At 41.5% G+C, this 18338-nt stretch overlaps 1 protein-coding gene across 1 annotated transcript in view; it reads right to left on the bottom strand.

The window, feature by feature from the left end:
- CANX (calnexin) overlaps positions 1-6085 on the bottom strand; it is a 39307-nt gene extending 33222 nt beyond the window's left edge. Inside the window, exon 1 of the mRNA XM_008581323.1 lies at positions 5905-6085. The gene's annotated coding sequence lies outside the window, so the exon portion shown is untranslated. The remainder of the gene's footprint in view (positions 1-5904) is intronic.
- Positions 6086-18338: the final 12253 nt, after the last annotated feature.

Raw genomic sequence — 18338 nt, 5'->3', positions numbered from 1 at the left:
GCCACGGGTTCGGATCCCATACAGGGATGGCCGGTTTGCTCACTGGGTGAGCGCGGTGCTGACAACACCAAGTCAAGGGTTAAGATCCCCTTACCGGTCATCTTTTTTTTTAAAAAAAAAGAAAGAAAACGTATTATTGGATCAATGAAGATGGTTCTTTAAATTTGATCAAAGTTGCCTAGAAACCAGCTTTAAATTGACCTGGTCCTCTCAAGCACAAAACTTAAAGGAAGACTCAGAAATGTGATCCGGATTAGAAAACTGAGCTTAAAAAATGAAAAACCAAGGGGGCCGGCCTGTAGCTCACTCGGGAGAGTGTGGTACTGATAACACCAAGGCCACGGGTTCGGATCCCATATAGGGATGGCCAGTTTGCTCACTGGGTGAGCATGGTGCTGACAACACCAAATCAAGAGTTAAGATCCCCTCACCAGTCATCTTTTAGAAAAAAAGAAAAAAAAAATGAAAAACTAAGGAAACAGAAAAAGAAAAAAAAGAACATTGAGCTTGATGAGGTAAAGTCTTTCTTCCTTCCTTCCAATTAAGAACAGTTTTGTTTTTGGCAATCAAATATAATTATCTATCTGTTCACAGGTAAAAGCATCTCTGTCCTCTGGGATCATAGATACAAATGTGGACAAATGTAAACAAAGCCAAGAAATTAGTAGTAAAAACACGTGCACATTTATAACACAGATTTCTGGTTTGCGTCCCTATTTCCCAAAGTCTGAGCAAAAAAAAAAAAAGCTCTCAAATTCTCAGGACCAGAAGGAATCTTCGAGAATACCTAATCCACTAAAATTTAGTATTTCAGTCCACTCCTAACTTTTAGAAGAGTGAATTTATTTTAAATCCCAGAGATGGAAGTTTCTTATTTTAAAACTGATGATTCAGAAAATTAATTTCTTTTACAAGAGGCAGCATAATATATGTGATGGAATAACCTGTCAAGACAGGTAGGTTCCAGTCTCTCTGCTGCTCCATGTGGCCTTGGTCAGCTTATTTAACTTCCAAGACAGATGTGGGTAGTAGTACTACTGGCTCAAAGGCTTACTGTGAAAATATGGAAAGGTAATACAAAGTCTACCAGAGCCCAGTACTTCACAGGCATACTCAAATGTTTTGTTCTTTGAAAAGCAACTTGTACAACCATACTGAGCAAATTTTAAATTCTCATACTTGACCAAAAGGTCCAATATGCCTGATTATATATAAAAGGTGGATGATTTTACGTAACAAGAAAAACTCACTTTCCTCCAATTATATTATGTGATTTCTTCTTTAACTATTCTTGCAATATTATACATACAATTTTAATTTTAGTATTTGGATATGGAAACTCCCATGTTTATTTGCTATTTTTTTCCTGCTCCATCACCAAACAATTACTTTTCCTTATGAATTCTCCTAAATTTAAAATTTTTGGTTAATTACAATTCTCTTTTAAGCAAACATCCTTAAAAAAAAAATTCAGTCCATATTATTTTACTATGTACTTCGAATGAACATAAATATTCTATTTTTTAATAGAAGCAAACATACTCTGCATCAAATTTCAGCAAATCCAGACAACTATTTAGATCAACTTTAGGAATGGGCAAACACTAAAAACACATTAAATTTATCACTTCTCAAAGGCAGAAACTTTATCCTCAATAAGGGTCCATTCAGAAAAAAGATCTTTAAAACAAATGGAGCTCAAAATATTTTCAAGTTCATTTACATTTTTATATTTTATCTTTTCAAGAAAGGAGATTATTTCTTTGTCTCATTCAGGTTAAGGAAGTTCCTTTCTATTCCTAGTTTGCTGAGTGTTTATCATGAGTAGATGCATATTTTTTCTGCATCTATTGAGATGGTCATGGGGTTTCTGTCCTTTTGAACCAACTTGCATCCCTGGGATAAATCCCAGTTGGCCATGGTACATAATACTTTTTATATGTTGCTGGATTCGGTTTGCTAGCATTTTATTAAAGATTTTTGCATCTATTTTCAGAAAAGGTATTGGTCTATGGTTTTCTTCCCTTGTAAAGCCTTTGTCTTGTTTTAGTATCAGGGTAATATTAGCCTCACAGAATGAATTGGGAAGCACCCCATCCCTATTTTGTCAAGAGTTTGTAAAGGATTAGTGTTAGTTCTTCCCTGAGTTTTAATTCTTCCCTGAGTATTTGGCAGAATTCACCAGTGAAGCCACTTGGTTCTGGGCTTTTCTTTGTGAGCCTTTGTTTCTTAAAAGGAGTTAAGAAATTTCAACTCTAAATCCTTTAATCCATGAGAAATTAGAAAGAGGAAAAGAAGAAATGACCTAGTCTAATGTTCCTGGTTTTTTAAAAAAAAACAACATAAATGAGGCAGTCTCTCCAGTAAGCTATCCATTCATGTAACATTCCCTTTTAAAGTTTTAATTCTTGGGCCGGCCCGTGGCTCACTTGGGTGAGTGTGGTACGGATAACTCCAAGGCCATGAGTTTGGATCCCTATATAGGGATGGCCGGTTAGCTCACTTGGGAGAGCATGGTGCTAACAATACCAAGTCAAGGGTTAAGATCCCCTTACCAGTCATCTTTTAAAAAATAAAATAAAATAAAGTTTTAATTTTTGTGGGTTCAGACACCTTAGGCAGTCTAAGAATCCCCACAAGAACATCAGTAGGTTCTATCATCCCCATATTATATGTGAGGAAACTAAAAGAAGTTATATAATCTATCCAAGATTACAGCTGGAAACATAGAGTAATGTTTATGATAGGAACTCAAGTCACAATCCCTGCCTGGTAAGCTACTTAATAACTTGTCATCTTAGGTGAATTACTAACCTCTGGGCCTCAGTTTCTTCATCTCTAAAATAACTACATTTACCTCTTAGAATTGTTGTATAAATAAAACGCCCATAAAGAACTTATAACAGTGCCTGGTTTACAGCATGTGTTCAACATCAGCAGTGATTTTTACTATTACTATTTTTACTAATTGCTCAGTAACACCTTTTGTTAAATTTTAATGGTTCCAAAACTGAGTTTTTCTTTCTTTCTTTTTTTTTTTTAAAGATGACTGGTAAGGGGATCTTAACCCTTGGCTTGGTGTTGTCAGCAACACACTCTCCCAAGTGAGCTAACCGGCCATCCCTATATAGGATCCGAACCCGTGGCCTTGGTGTTATCAGCACCGCACCCTCCCGAGTGAGCCACAGGCCAGCCCTCAAAACTGAGTTTTAAGGCAAATGCTGTCTTAGAGTGGAAAGGAACCAGTTAAAAGAAATTTGATTCCAGTCACACATTTTACTATCTGTAGCTTTTGATTCAGTCAAAAAATAAAAATATTTAAAATAGAAAAAAATACATAACTCAAAGTGGTCTTTACTGTAAATGCTCGTCCATTTCTAAATAGCTCTACACTGTCTTATTTACATTTTTGGATTTTGTTTTTTCATTGACAGGAATATTAGAATTGATTTTTCCATAGCACTTTCTTTTTTCCTATTAAGTAATAAGACATGAATACTCAAAACATATGCCGAAGATTCTCTAAATTCACAAAAAAAACCAGAGATCTAATACTTTCTACAACTTACAGTTAAGCTTAATTTAAAAGTACATCTGAAGGCTGGCCCATTGCTCACTTGGGAGAGTGTGGTGCTGATAACACCAAGGCCATAGGTTCGGATCCCTATATAGGGATGGCAGGTTAGCTCACTTGGGAGAGTGTGGTGCTGACAACACCAAGTCAAGGGTTAAGATCCCCTTACCAGTCATCTTTTAAAAAATAAAAAAATAAAAAATAAAGAAAAGTACATCTGGGGCTGGCCAATTAGCTCAGTTGTTTAGGGAGTGGTGTTACAACACCAAGGTCAAGGGTTTGGATCCTCATACCAGGCAGTCACTAAAATAAAGTGAAATAAATGAAAGTACATCTGTTACAGTAACAATGCATTCAACCAGTACTTTCCTGATAAGTTTTACAGTAAGTAATATAGCTTACAACTATGTTTAGGCACTTTTATTATTTCTTAGGAGTTATTATGAGCTACCAACTCTATTTGTACAAGCCATTACACTTTTCAAAGTAGATTTATGTTCAACATTGTGTGTGCCCCACTCAATTGACCCCTCAAGGTGAGGGATCCAGGAGACTGCTCATGCCCATTTTAAAGATGAAGAAACCAAAGTGGTATATAAGTTAGTTACCATGTTGGGCCCAGAATTCAAGTCTCATGAGCCTGCATTTATGCTTACCAACTGCCGCTTCATCCCCTTAAGCTATCCTGCAGGGCAAAGTGAACTCTGTAAGGAAAAGGATGCAATAGTGTGATTGCCAACACTGCTGCAAGGACTTGCTGTCATTTAACCCTTGTGGCCCTCAGAAGATAACATGCTAATTGAACTGTAGAGTTAAGATAATAAGGGGGTGAGGGGCATGCTGACACCCATTTTCAGATAAGTTAGAAAATTTTTGTTGTGTGACATTCACTGCAATACACAGTTCACTCCAGCCTTCCCATGATCCAGTTACCTGGCTTGCACACCCTGGCTCGTGCAAAGGAGAACTCCCACACAGTTCTTTACCTCTGCTCTGAGCATAATTACAGCAAATGTTCAACGTGGCAGTTGATCCATTCATGACCCTCAAACACTGCTGGAAAAATCTTGAGACACAAAATGATTTTAAACATCAACACAATTCTTCAAAAAAAACTCTCTACTTATTAAAAAAAAATTGAGGAAATGGGAAGATTTTGCTTAATTAAAGGTAAAGAGACTTAACTGTGGTTTACCTTTGTCCTGTCAAGCTTTTAATGTTCAGCTCAGTTTAACTTCCCTCAACCAGCAATCACTTGTGTCATGCCCAGCAGTTAATCCACAAAGTTCAGTTTCTTCCTCCCACTGCCGTAAACGTGATTTTGGGTTCCGGGAAACAGGAGTTAACCAATTCAAAGACTAGGATGTCAGTGTAGTGTAGTAATGGCATTAAGATTATCATAATTTACTGGAAGATCAAGCAGTCACTATGTATCAGACTTCCATGGCCCATTTCATACACATGTAATTTAATCTTCACAAGTCCATCGCGAATTATTATATCCATTACTTGGCAAGAAATGGGGCACAAAGGGTAAGAAAACTGCCCAAGTACACACAGCAACAAATGGCCGATGAAGGACTTGAACCAAACTTTAACCACTACACCAAAACCGCCTAGCCCTCAACTATGACCCCGACGTGACCATTAAACTAATCGTATGACCTTGCGCCAGTCATTTCATACCTCTAGGCCTGTTTCCTTCACTATAAAACGAGGTACACTAGAAGAGCTTTCGAGTGCTTTCCTGCTTTTAGCGTCCTGTGAATCTCCGACTGGATTACTCCCCTCCCCCGAATCGGTGCTGTAACTATTAAGACTAAAGTTTTTCAACCACTGTGCGTTGTCCCCACTCCTCAGGGTGCTAGGGTCCAGTATTCGCTCTAGGGTTTTATTTCAAAACACTGAACATGTAACGCTAACCCTAAATATTCTCTACCACTAGGCCGAATCCGATTCCAGACCTTTACCCGGTTATTCCAGCCCACACCTAGCAGCTGCCCGCCTAGGCGGCCAGCGAGAGGCCTACCTAAGAAAGCCCTAGAAGCAAAACCATAGTTATGTTAGCTTTCCCGGAGGTCAAGGGAGGCTCTAGGGCACCTGCCACGCCTCCTGAGCCCGGCGGCGCGGCCTGGGCCTGGCTCCCCAACCGAAGAGGCCCAGGTTCGGGCCTCGCTCCTCACGGCCGGCGCGTCCACCGACGCCTGGGCCCTCGAAAGCCGGCCGACCCCTCGGCCTCGGGCCACGCCCGACCCCTCAACCGTGGCGGCGCACTCCCAGGCCCCCCGGGGTCCTCACAGGACCGAGGAAGCGCGGGCTTCCAGTCTCACCTCGAGCCTCCCGGGGACCGCCGGCGGTGCCCGCGTCTCCTTCCTCCCGCACACCTTGCCCAGCGATGCAGAGGAGACAGCGGCGGACGCGGGCCGACCGTCACGTGCCACAAAACCTAAAGGCCTCGGCTACTGCTGCCTCGCGAGCAAGCCTCACCACACGAAGCCCGGCCCTGCGTCCGCCCCTCGTTCCTGAATAGCCCGGACCAGCGCCAAGTCCCGCCCCCCCACGCAAGCCCCGAGATTCGGTTGGTCAGCGCGGCCATCGCTCTGTGCACCTTCCCATACGCCCCCTAGGGCTATTCTTCGTGGAGTGTGAGGACTGGCCGAGAGTGAGGCAGGAAGTGGCTTTTGATTGGACGGCACGTAAGGGGGCGGGCTGCAGTGGATCTGGAGCTCCCGACGCGCGTGTACTGGGGCGGGGCGGACTTGGCGGGTCCTTCCGTCCGTGTTTGTCCTGGTTGTTTAGTGAGAGGTCGCCCGGCGATTCAACCCGACCTCTGTGGTCCGTACCCGTCTCGTTCCTGTAGTGCGGACCTGGATGAGCATCTGTACCCTTTGCTGAGGGACCGAATGGCAGCCGGCAGAGGGGGTGGGAGGTTTGGTCGACCATCGGGTAGGGCCATTTGCCCAGGCAGCGAGTGCGGACTTCGATGCGGCGCAGGTGGAACCCGGTACGGGCAGCCTCGTGCGGCCTGCACAGCTCTTTATAAGCAGGCGCCACAGTTCCTGCAGAGTCATCGCTGTGGGCCCATGAGCCTGCTGCCTCCTAGTTGCCTATCATAAAAAGTCCAGAATAATACAATCTCAGGTTATTTCAACTTTCAATTTGTTGATGTTAGACATAAGAGCACAGAGATATACTGACGACAGGATTGGGAGAAAAAGATGGTGAAATCAAAAAATTTGAAATACACCACCATTTTTGTAACCTGCTCTTGGCACACCTTCAGTTTTCAATATGCTGAAAACCTCAGAAAATGGAAGTGACCCAGGGTTTTCCGAGACCTTTAGAGATCCTGTTCTCCGTCCACCATTTGTTTGGAAACCCTAAGACTTGAGTACTGGTGTGGAAAAAACTACAATTAGCAGGTGTATCACCTATCCCAGAAGCCAGCTTTATTCCCTCGTGCCACCTGGAAGGGGAAGAGAGGAGTCAGGGTTTGAATGAGTTTAGTATCTTCCAATCTCAGTCCCTAAATTTGTGTAAGAGTATTTTGCTTTCCTGTGTAACTGGGGAAATGAGTATTAAAAGCAGAATAAAATTCTGGATGCCACATGTTGCAAGTAATGAGCCTAAACCTTACAGTCCTGATTTGGCGCCTTCTGACTTTTTTTGTTTCCTAATCTTAAAAAAGGGCACTTATCAAAGGACACCCATTTTTCTTCAGTTAATAGTAAAATCCCCAGGACCCTCAGTTCTTTAAGGATGGACTAAATGGCTGGTATCATTGCTTACAAAAGCGTCTTGACCTTGATGGAGCTTATATTGAGAAATAAAGTTTATATTTTTAATCTTTATCTTTTAATGGCATTTTTATGCAAATTTTTTGAAGTCCTCCAGTAATTTTTCAATCAGAATAGTGTAAACTTGACTTTTTGAGATGTCTACTGTGTTGCCTATTGTTTCTGCTGTTAATTGTCTGTCCTCTTCAATGAAGGCATGGACAAGATTAATTTTTTCCTCAGGTTGATGTGGATGGTCTGCTGGTGAGGGCTGCATCTTCAACATCGTTTCGTTCCTTCTTTTTTTTTTTTTTTTTTTTTTTTAAAGATGACCGGTAAGGGGATCTTAACCCTTGACTTGGTGGTGTCAGCACCACGCCCAGCCAGTGAGCGAACCGGCCATCCCTATATGGGATCCGAACCCGGGGCCTTGGTGTTATCAGCACCGCACTCTCCCGAGTGAGCCACTGGGCCGGCCCGTTTCGTTCCTTCTTAAAAGGACCTATCCATCCATTTGTAAACTGCTGAGTTCTTTGGGGCATTTTTTCCATAAACTTTTCATAAAGTTTATGCATGCATAGTTGGTTTTTTTTTTTCATAATATACATTTCTCATGGACTTTTTGAAGACCCCTTGTATGTAGGGAAAAGAGCTACTCCAGCAAAGGTAAGTGCTAAAAATGATGGTAGTGGGCCGGCCTGTGGCTCACTCGGGAGAGTGCGGTGCTGATAACACCAAGGCCCCGGGTTCGGATCCCATATTGGGATGGCCGGTTAGCTCGCTGGCTGAGCGTGGTGCTGACAACACCAAGTCAAGGGTTAAGATCCCCTTACCGGTCATCTTTAAAAAAAAAAGTTAAATAAATAAATAAATAAATAAAGATGATGGTAGTGAAGAGAATGTAACGGTTTTCTGAGGGGAGGAACTGCTTCTATCTAGAATGGACAGGAAAAGAGGTAAGACTTGAGCTGGACCTGGTAGCATATGCTGGATTTCTATAGGTGGAGAGTTGGAGGGAACCATCTTTAGATGAGTGAATGAAATTTAAAAAGGCGGGAAAGCAGCCATCATGTGTTTGGGGATGCTGTGTACAAGAGTGTTTTGGGTGGAAAAGTGTGTTAGGAAAGTAAGTGATGGGACGTCAGCTCCAGAGCTGGGTTGGGACTAGGCCTTGAAAGCATAGCCAGGGAGTTTGTAGGGAAATATTTTAGAATTAGGTTTGGGTCATGATTTAGATGTTTAGGGAAGTATTATTTTAATACCATTCCAGGGAAGTGTGAGAGACTCTAGAGGCCAGTTAGGAAGCCACCTCTTGTAGTTGATAAAAAGGACAGGATTAGCAAATGACAGGGTATATAGAAACAAAACCACTAAATGTTGATGCTGAAGAATGGTAAATGGTTCCCATAGAATGGGAAGCTAATGAAAAAGATGAATTAAAGCCAACACTGAGGATTTGAACCTGGGTGACTAGAAGTGAAGTGTAGACTCCCAAAAGAAAGGAAATCCAAGCTTGGCTGATCGTGGGTGTGGGCCCAAGACAGAGCAGGACTGGAAACAGGGATGTTTGGGCTAAAGTATAATGTTCTTCAGAGGAGGAAGCTGAGGACAAAACCGTGAAGAATGAGATCTTTTCCTGATAATCTAAACAGTAATTTCAGGTATTAGAGTATTTCATTAAAAGAAATTATCATTTTACAGTTCTTAGATGGAGAAGGTATGGGAGATTGAGTTAAGTGTATTCTGATTTTATGATGTAATCTGTAAGATGGTTTTCAGAATCAATTATTTATATCCATTTTAGAATGCACATATCCTTTGACCCAGCAATTCCACCCTGGGAATATATCTATATTATCCATCAATGACCAATAGAATATATCCACTATATATACTACACTTGTATATTAAAATATACACAGTAATGTGCCTTACAGCATTGCTTGTAGTACCAAAACCCTAAATATAACCTAACCTACCACCATAGAGAACTGGTTAGATAAAATATAGGCTATCTGTGTAATGGTTCTGCACTGTTGGAAAGCCTGAGGTGAGCACATACGAGTATGTGTACTAATATGGAATGATCGCCAAGATTTAGTGTTATGTGAAAAAGCACTGAGTAAAGTATGCTTCCTTTCATGTTGAAAAGGGAGATGTATTCTCATAAATATAAGTATGGACAAACAAGCTTACTGGAAAGATACACAAGAAACTGCTAAGAGTGGTTGATGCTGGAGTGGGGGCCTGGGACTCTGGAAAAGGAAAGGCAGCTTTATAACATGCATATGTTATTTTTAAAATTAAAAAATCAGGTAAATTTCAGCTTTTGTGCTAAGTTTTTCAAAAAAGACAGTATGTATAAAATGACTGTTAAAATTGTTGATCAATTTGTCCTTCGTAGCTTAACTTGTCTCTCCACCCTTCCTTCAAAGCTGCCCTCATCCTTGTTCATTCCCACCTTCACTTGCTTAAAGGAGGAAGTGGACACACAGGAAGAGGGGGCACCCACATTTCCATCGGGTCCTTTTTTACTGGTTGGGCAGGTATAATGGTCGTTTCTCTGTACTCACACTAATCTGGCATTATCAAATTGATGAGAAAAAAAAGGGTATGCAATTATGTTAACTAAAGTTTCTTTTACCACCGTGAAGTTAAACATTCTTCATATTTATTAACCATATATATTTCTTCCTTTGTGATTTGAATATTTGCATCATTTGTCCATTTTTCAATTACAGAATTTTTTCTTTTTCATATTGGTTTGTAAGAAATCTTTATTAGGATATTAGCATATCTACTACAATTTTATCTTTAAGAGCTTTTAAATCTGGAGCTCTTTTTGGTTATAAGAAGCAGAAATACATTGGAACTAACTCAAGGAAAGTGGAATGTCAAAGAACCCAAGGAAAGGAAAAGGAGTCCTGCTTCGCTTTATGCCATCCTGAGCTGGGGATTGCAATGCAGTTTGCTCTTCCTGTCTTTCACAGCCACCTGACATCTGCTCCATCCTCCTCCCTCCCTTCAAGCACTTTCACCCACAATTTTATATGACTTACTATGCCTGCCAGTTCTCCTTTACATACTGGCCCCTCATGTCCAGGAACAACTGGAATTTTCAGTGTACTTAGGACTAATGAATCCCCAAAGTCTCCTTCAATTGTGTCTCCAAAAATGTTGAAACACATTAGACAATCTATCCATTTTGTCCTCTAGTTGTGGTCTCTCGAGAGCCCCTGTCCTCCTGCTCTAGTTTGGATGGATTACTCTCAGAGCACCTCAGCCTGGATTTGGATGTCCTGTTTCCTCAAACCCCTCGACCCCACGTTTAAAAAAATCAACTTTATAGTACAGTGTTATGATTTTGAACAATGTATAGTATATACCATGTAACTGCTATCATAGTGAAAATATAGAATATTTCCATTACCCCAAAAGTTTCCTCTGAAGTTTTCTTTTCCCCTGATACCAAATAAGGGGTGCCTTTCTTCTGACACCAATTGTGATGTCTTTTTTATTTTCTGCCACCACTTCTGTCAATTCAATTCTGATATATCAGACTCTACAGGTTTAAGGGTTCATCCCTCAGAACTGCCCTCATTTCAGATGCCAGCTGCAAATGGGGTGCCCAGGCTACCCACATTTCTGCCCAGCCATCTACAAATTTGGGAGTTCCCATGAGCCCCCTCAGTTTCCATAATTTTTTACATACAATGACTCACAGAACTCAGGATATCACTTTATTTGCATTTTCTGGTTTATTGCAAAGGATATAACTCAGGAACAGACAAATGGAAGAAATGCATAGGACCAGAAATGGGGTGGGGAATTTGAGGAGCTTCCATGCCCTCTCTGGATATGCCACTCTCCCAGCACCTCAATTGTTGACCAACCTGGAAGCTCTCCAAACCCCATCAGTTAGGGGTTTTTATGGCGCTTCCATCACGTAGGCATGATAGATGAACTCGTTGACCATTGGTGATTGAACTCAATTTCCAGCCCCTCTCTCTTTTCCAGAGGTCGGGGGTGGGAGTAGAAAGTTCTAACCTTCTAGGGCCAAGCCCATGGCGCACTCGGGAGAGTGCGGCTCCCGCCGCAGGTTCGGATCCTATATAGGGATGACCGGTGCGCTCACAGCGCTCACTGGCTGAGCGCAGTGCGGCCGGTCTCAAAAGGACAAAAAAAAAAAAAAAAGTTCTTCTAACCTTCTAGTGACATGGTTTGGTTCCTTTGACTACCAGTTCCCATCCTGAAGCTATCTAGGGGCTCACCAATAGTCACCTCTAGGCATAAACTCAGGTATGGTTGAAATGGGCTCGTTATGAATAACAAAAGACAGTCTTTAATCCCTCAGGAAACTGGAAGGGTTTTAGGAACACTGTTCCAGGAGGAACCAAATGTCATTTTTATCATACCTGTACTTACAATCATTCCCAATGAATCCTCACCACCAGCCTCAGGCAGAATCTGATCTGCTTTCTGTTACTACAGATAAGATTAGTCTTTTCTATAGCTTTATATAATTGGAATCATATAGTACATAGTGTTTTGTGTCTGGCTTCTTTCAGTCAACGTATTGTTTTGAGATCCTCATCCATGTTGTAATGTTTATCAATAGTTTGTTCCTTTTAATTGCTGAATAGTATTGTTATATGAATACATCATGTTTGTTTATCCATTTATCAGGTAATAGACACCTGGGCTATTTCCAATTTTTGGCTATTATGATACAAAACTGCTATGAACATGATGTATCACTATTTGTATAAACATATGTTTTAAATTTCTCTTAATAACCTGACATCTTCCTTTTTCTTACATCCTCCTATTGCTTACTGAGAAAGACTGCAGTAAATTTTTCTGAAGTCTTGCACACTCAAAAATGTCTATTCTACCCTCACAATTTTTAAAAAACTTTGAGATATAATTTACATGCCATAAGTGTGCCCATTTAAGTAAATGATTCAATTATTTTTAGTAAATTTATAGTTGTACAACCATTACCCCAATCCAAATTTAGAATATCTCCAACACCAAAAAGTTCCTTTATGCTGATTTGCAGTCAACTTTCAGCCAACCTCAGGCAACCCCTGAAATATTTCTCTCTATAGATTTCCCTTTCCTAGATATTTCATATAAAAGAAATCATACACTATGTAGTTTTTCTAAAAAAGATGACCGGATCTTTTTTTACTGGGATATTAACCCTTGACTTGGTGTTGTCAGCACCATGCTCTCCCAAGTGAGCAAACCAGCCATCCCTATATTTTTTACTGGGATATTAACCCTTGACTTGGTGTTGTCAGCACCATGCTCTCCCAAGTGAGCAAACCAGCCATCCCTATATAGGGATCCGAGCCCATGGCCTTGGGGTTATCAGCGCCACACTCTCCCAAGTGAGCCACGAGGCCGGCCCCAATATGTACTTTTTATATCTGACTTCTTTCACTTCATTTTTGCAGTTCATCCATGTTGTAGCATGTATCAGTACTTCATTCCTTTTTATTGCTGAATAATATTTAATTGTACAGATATGCCACATGTTATTTATCCACTGAACAGTTGAAGGACATTTGGATTGTTTCCAGTTTTTGGTTATAATAGGTAATGCTGCTATGAACATTTGTGCACAAATATTGGTATAGACATGTTTCCAATTACTGACTTGTATGGTAAGTTTATATTTAACTTTTTTTAGTTTTTTTTTGGCAGCTGGCCAGTACGGGGATCTGAACCATTGACCTTGGTGTTATAATACCATGCTCTAACCAACTGAGTAATCAGCCAGCCCTTACATTTAACTTTTTAAGAAACTGCCAAATTATTTTCCGAAGTAGCTGCTCCATTTTATACTCCCACATACAAGTCTTTCCACATCATCGCCAACACTTGCTGTTGTCTTTTTATTATAGCTATTCTAGTGGGTGTGTAGTGGTATCTCACTGTGGTTTGTTCCAAATAAAGTGAGTCCCCTCTGGCAGTAAAGCTGTTAGTTTGTGCAGCCTGCCCAACCAGTTTTGGTACAACCATCCTGCTGACCAAGCTGGGGGAACGTGAGCAGCCCCAGGCAAGAATGCCACTGTTCTCACCCAGTGGCATTCAGCAGCTTTTCACGAATAAATGCTTCTCAATTTCTCATTTGCTTTTGGCCAATTTCCAGAGCCCTAAGTGGTTGTAAAAAAATTTTTTCCCCAGTTTTATAGTTTTCTTTTTTTTTTTTAAAGATGACCGGTAAGGGGATCTTAACCCTTGACTTGGTGTTGTCAGCACCACGCTCACCCAGTGAGCAAACCGGCCATCCCTATATGGGATCCGAACCCGGGGCCTTGGTGTTATCAGCACCACACTCTCCCGAGTGAGCCATGGGCCGGCCCTTATAGTTGTTTTCTGGAGAGAATTTGCTGATCTCACTTGCTCTGCCAAACTGCTACCTTCATGTACTTTTAGTTGAAGATTATCTTTTTCTATATACATTTTCTCTGTTCCCTCTAAATTGCTTTCTTTGTTCACTCACTTAGTCTCTAAGTTTTACATTGCAAGGGTTGTTTGCCTTATCTTCCCATTAGAATCACCTGGGAAGCTTTTAAAATCCCAGTGCCCATCAGCGTGCAGATGGGCAGATTAAAAGAAAAAATCCCAGGGCCAGCATGGCTCACTTGGGAGAGTGTGGTGCTGATAACACCAAGGCCTCAGGTTCGGATCCCATATAGGGATGGCCGGTTCGCTCACTGGGTGAGCGTGGTGCTGACAACACCAAGTCAAGGGTTAAGATCCCCTTATTGGTCATCTTTAAAAAAAAAAAAAAAAAAGAATTTCTGGGGGAGGGCCCAGCCATTTAAGAATCAAAATAATTAAATGAATTATAAACTATTGAAAAATAGGAATTAGTAAGTCCATAACAATAATACATAGATCCATCAATAAACAGGGGAGAAAGGATAGCTCTTCCTTTTAGTAGAATGCTGAGGAGAACTGGTAAATATAAAGTGAGTGCTAGAGTTGGAAAAACTTTTTTTTTTCCTTTTTGTCTTTTTTCGTGACTGGTAAACCAGTGAGCGGACCGGTCTCTATATGGGATCCGAACCCTCAGCGGGAGGGCCGCCTCACTCCCAAGTGCCGAACTCTACCGAGTGTGCCACCGGGCCGGCCCTAAAGTTGGAAAAACATTTTGCCACCATGATGGTAAAGACTGGATCAGGCAAGAATCACCAATAGATGTTAAATTAGGGGAAAATTTGATAAGGAACAGGATATTTACATGCTCTTAAAGCAACTACCCATAGTAGAGAAGGCTCCATTGTAAGACCTAAGTGCAATACCTGTCCCTAGATGGAATCCTGTACTGGAGGGCCAAACATCCCAAAAAGGACATTATTAGTAAACTGACAAAATTATAATATGGACAGTAGATTAAAGTATTGCATCAACAGTTATTCATAAAGTTGATAACTATACTGTGTTTATGTAAGAGAATGTACACTGAAGTATTTAGGAGTAAAGGCTCGTGATGTATATAACTGGTTCAGAAATAAAGCAAATAGGGCAAAACGTTGACAGTAGGGGAATCTTAATAAAGGTTATACAGGTGTTCCTCGTATAATTTTTAAATTTACAACTTTTTTAACCTTTGAAATTAATTCCAAATAAAATGTTAAAAATGGGCTGTCAAAATTTAAGACAATTGTCCAGAGCCCATTTTGGAAGTTAAAATCCCAGAACATGATTCTGTTTTCTGCAGAATTCCTCAGGCTCAGGCTTTCATTTAAATAACAGGCACCTGGGTGAAAAGGAATTATTCAGGACAAACCAACCATACATGAGCTAACATTCAACATATTAACCCACCACACAATCTTGTTTATAAATGTAAACTCACCAAGTTAACATTTATATAAGGCAACAAAAAATGTTTTCCTGCTGGAAACAAGTGCTATTTGGCCTGTGATCTGGTCCCAGCACCCAGAGGTAGACATTTAGGAGCTGAGCTGACATGTGCTCTGTGCTGTGACGTGATGGACATTCAGTCCACTTTGCACTCTTCAGATGACTTTGAAATCTTCCATTCACCAGTGGGGCTCATGGCTCCCATGCCTGCCTGCCTGTCTTCCTCTATCATTAGCCTTCACAAGTCAAACCGAGATGCAGGCTTTCAAGTTCTGTGTCACTTCTTGCACATAGGGGCAGGAGCAATAGCAATCCCTAGACCACCACTACTGCCACTCCTGCATCCACATCCCATCTCACTCCTATCACCGTGAAGCCCAAGAGAGAAACCAAAGGATACCCTAAGGAAGAAAAAGCCCAAGTGAAGGATAAACTGCAGAAGAGATGTGTATTAGTCCGTTCTGTGTTGCTATAACAGAATACACGGAACTGGATGATTTATAAAGAAAATGCAGTTTATTTGCTTACAGTTTCTGAGGCTGAGAAGTCCAAAGTCCATCTGGTGGTGGTGACAGCGACCCAGTGGTCTCACTTTGCAAGATGGTGGAGGCAGAGAGAGCAGAGAGAGACAGACTCTCCTATTCTTTTAAAGCCCTCACGGGCCGAGCCCGTGGCGCTCTCGGGAGAGTGCGGCGCTGGGAGTGCGGCAGTGCTCCCGCCGCGGGTTCAGATCCTATATAGGGATGGCCGGTGCGCTCACTGGCTGAGCATGGTGTGGCCGGTCACAAAAAGGACAAAAAAATAAAGCCCTCACAACCACGCCCAGGACCACCATTCTTAATCCATTCACTACTGCAAGGTCCTACAATCCAATCACCTCTTTGAGGCTCCACCTTTCAATTACCATAATAGGATTTCCCACCCTTTTAACAGTCACAGTGGGGGATATGTTTCTAACACACAAAACTTGGGAGACTATTCAAGCCTCAGTGAGTTTGTGGGGAACATAATTCAATCCACTACAGGATGTTAAATTTACTCTTCCTAAAAAGGCACCTTGCCAAAAAAGGCAGAGAAAACAGAGGTGCTGAGTGAAGCAAGTGTAACTGAACAAGGCCCCTTGAACAGTGCACAGCAAGCCAGATACTAACATCAGCCTTTGCAGCAGAGAAAAAGGTTTATTTGCAAGGCAGCCAAGACAGAAGATGGGGTAATAAATCTCAAGTCTGCCTTCTCAACAGCAGCGGGTGTGTGTGTGTGTGTGTGTGTGTGTGTGTGTGTGTGTGTGTGACATTTAAGGGGAAGTGGTTAGGGGTAGTTTGAGGCATGGGGGATCTGACTGGTTGAAGAGTTTGAGGAAGTTCTTCAGCAACCTATGCAGGTGCAAGCTGTCTGCATACCTCTTCATAGCTCACGTGTTCAAAAAATGGCAGCATTAGCATGATTTGGAAGTAGAGTTTTTGGCCCTCTGACATCAAAAGGCCACCCATGGAACATTCACGAAGGCTGACTAGAGAGGTATGTGGGTTCAACCAGTTTAGCCCACTTTGTGCTGGGCCAAGCTAACTCCAATGGTCCTGCAAAACATCTTAGGCAGGGCCGGCCCGTGGCTCACTCGGGAGAGTGCGGTGCTGATAACACCAAGGCCCCGGGTTCGGATCCCACATAGGGATGGCCGGTTCGCTCACTGGCTGAGCGTGGTGCTGACAACACCAAGTCAAGGGTTAAGATCCCCTTACCGGTCATCTTTAAAAAAAAAAAAAAACATCTTAGGCAGAGGACTCATCTGCACCAGAGGTGTTATTTTAAAAGGCAGATAGGAAGAAACAGAGTAAGAGGTTAATGATGGAAATTTACTGAAAGAATGAACAATTTTTAAAATTTTGTCAGCTGGCCTGTACAGGATCCAAACCCTTGACCTTGGTGTTAAAACACCACACTCTAACCAACTGAGCTAACTGGCCACCCCAAGAATAAGCAATCTAAAAGAGGAATAAATTTTAACTGAAAAGTCACCAGTTATAAAGTGGGTTTGTTTTTTGCTTTTTATAACTGTGTACTTCCTTTATTCTGTATTATGTGAATTACTGTTTATATCACTTTTTATACAAATGCAGAATTTTGTTTTGCTTTTTTAAAAAAACTAAATTAACACAGAGAATGCCTCATTGTCAAGGGCAAATGTCACTAATAGAGTATCTCAGAAGCCAATTGAACTGGCCATGGGGGAAAACAAGATTTGGAGAGAGGGAGGGAGAGAGAGAGAGAGAGAATGAATCACTGGCTTGGTTAAAATATCCCTGGGCTCTGATTCCATGTCCATCAGACAACCTTCCAAGGCTGATTTGAGCTCTCAAGTGTCCTAACAGGAAAAGCAAAAGCTTTGAACAGCATGTAGTAGACTGAATTATGTCCCCCCAAAACTCCCTAAAGCTTGAATTGTGCCCCCCAAGTTTTATGTATTAGAAATTTAGCCCCAAATGTGACTGTTAAGAGGGTGGGAAGTATTATGGTAGCTGAAAGGTGGAGCCTTAAAGAGGTGATTGGACTATAGGACCGTGCAATAGTGAATGGATTAAAAATGGTGGTTAGGGGCGTGGTTCTGAGGACTTTAAAAGAGGAGGGTCTGTCTTTCTCTCTCTCTGCTTCCACCATCTTGCAATGTGAGACCCCTGGGTCACTGTCCCCACAACCAGATGGACTTTGGACTTCCCAGCCTCAGAAACTGTAAGCAATAAATTTTGTTTTCTTTATAAATCACCCAGTTGCAGGTATTTTGTTATGAGCAACAAAAACAGAATAATACAGAACATAAATAAGGGTTTGTGGAAACTGACATTCTGATTTTAAAATTTATATGGAAATACAAAGGACTTAGAAAGCCAAAGCAATCTGAAAGAATATTGTTTGAAGATTTAACACAACAGATATAAAGATATACTATAACCTATGATAATTTAGGAAATATTGGCTGACTAGTTAGCCCAGTTGGTTAGTGTGGTGTTATAACACCAAGGACAAGGGTTCCGATCCCCATACCAGCCAGCCTCAAAAAAAAAAAAAAAAAAAGTGTGTGTGTGTGTGTGTGTGTGTGTGTGTGTGTG

The sequence above is a fragment of the Galeopterus variegatus genome, unplaced genomic scaffold (assembly GCF_000696425.1).
Source record: "Galeopterus variegatus unplaced genomic scaffold, G_variegatus-3.0.2 Scaffold2326, whole genome shotgun sequence".
In the NCBI taxonomy this organism is placed as follows: domain Eukaryota; kingdom Metazoa; phylum Chordata; class Mammalia; order Dermoptera; family Cynocephalidae; genus Galeopterus; species Galeopterus variegatus.
The sequence above is the reverse complement of the archived record's forward strand: the minus strand, read 5'-3'. Positions and strand labels throughout refer to the sequence as shown.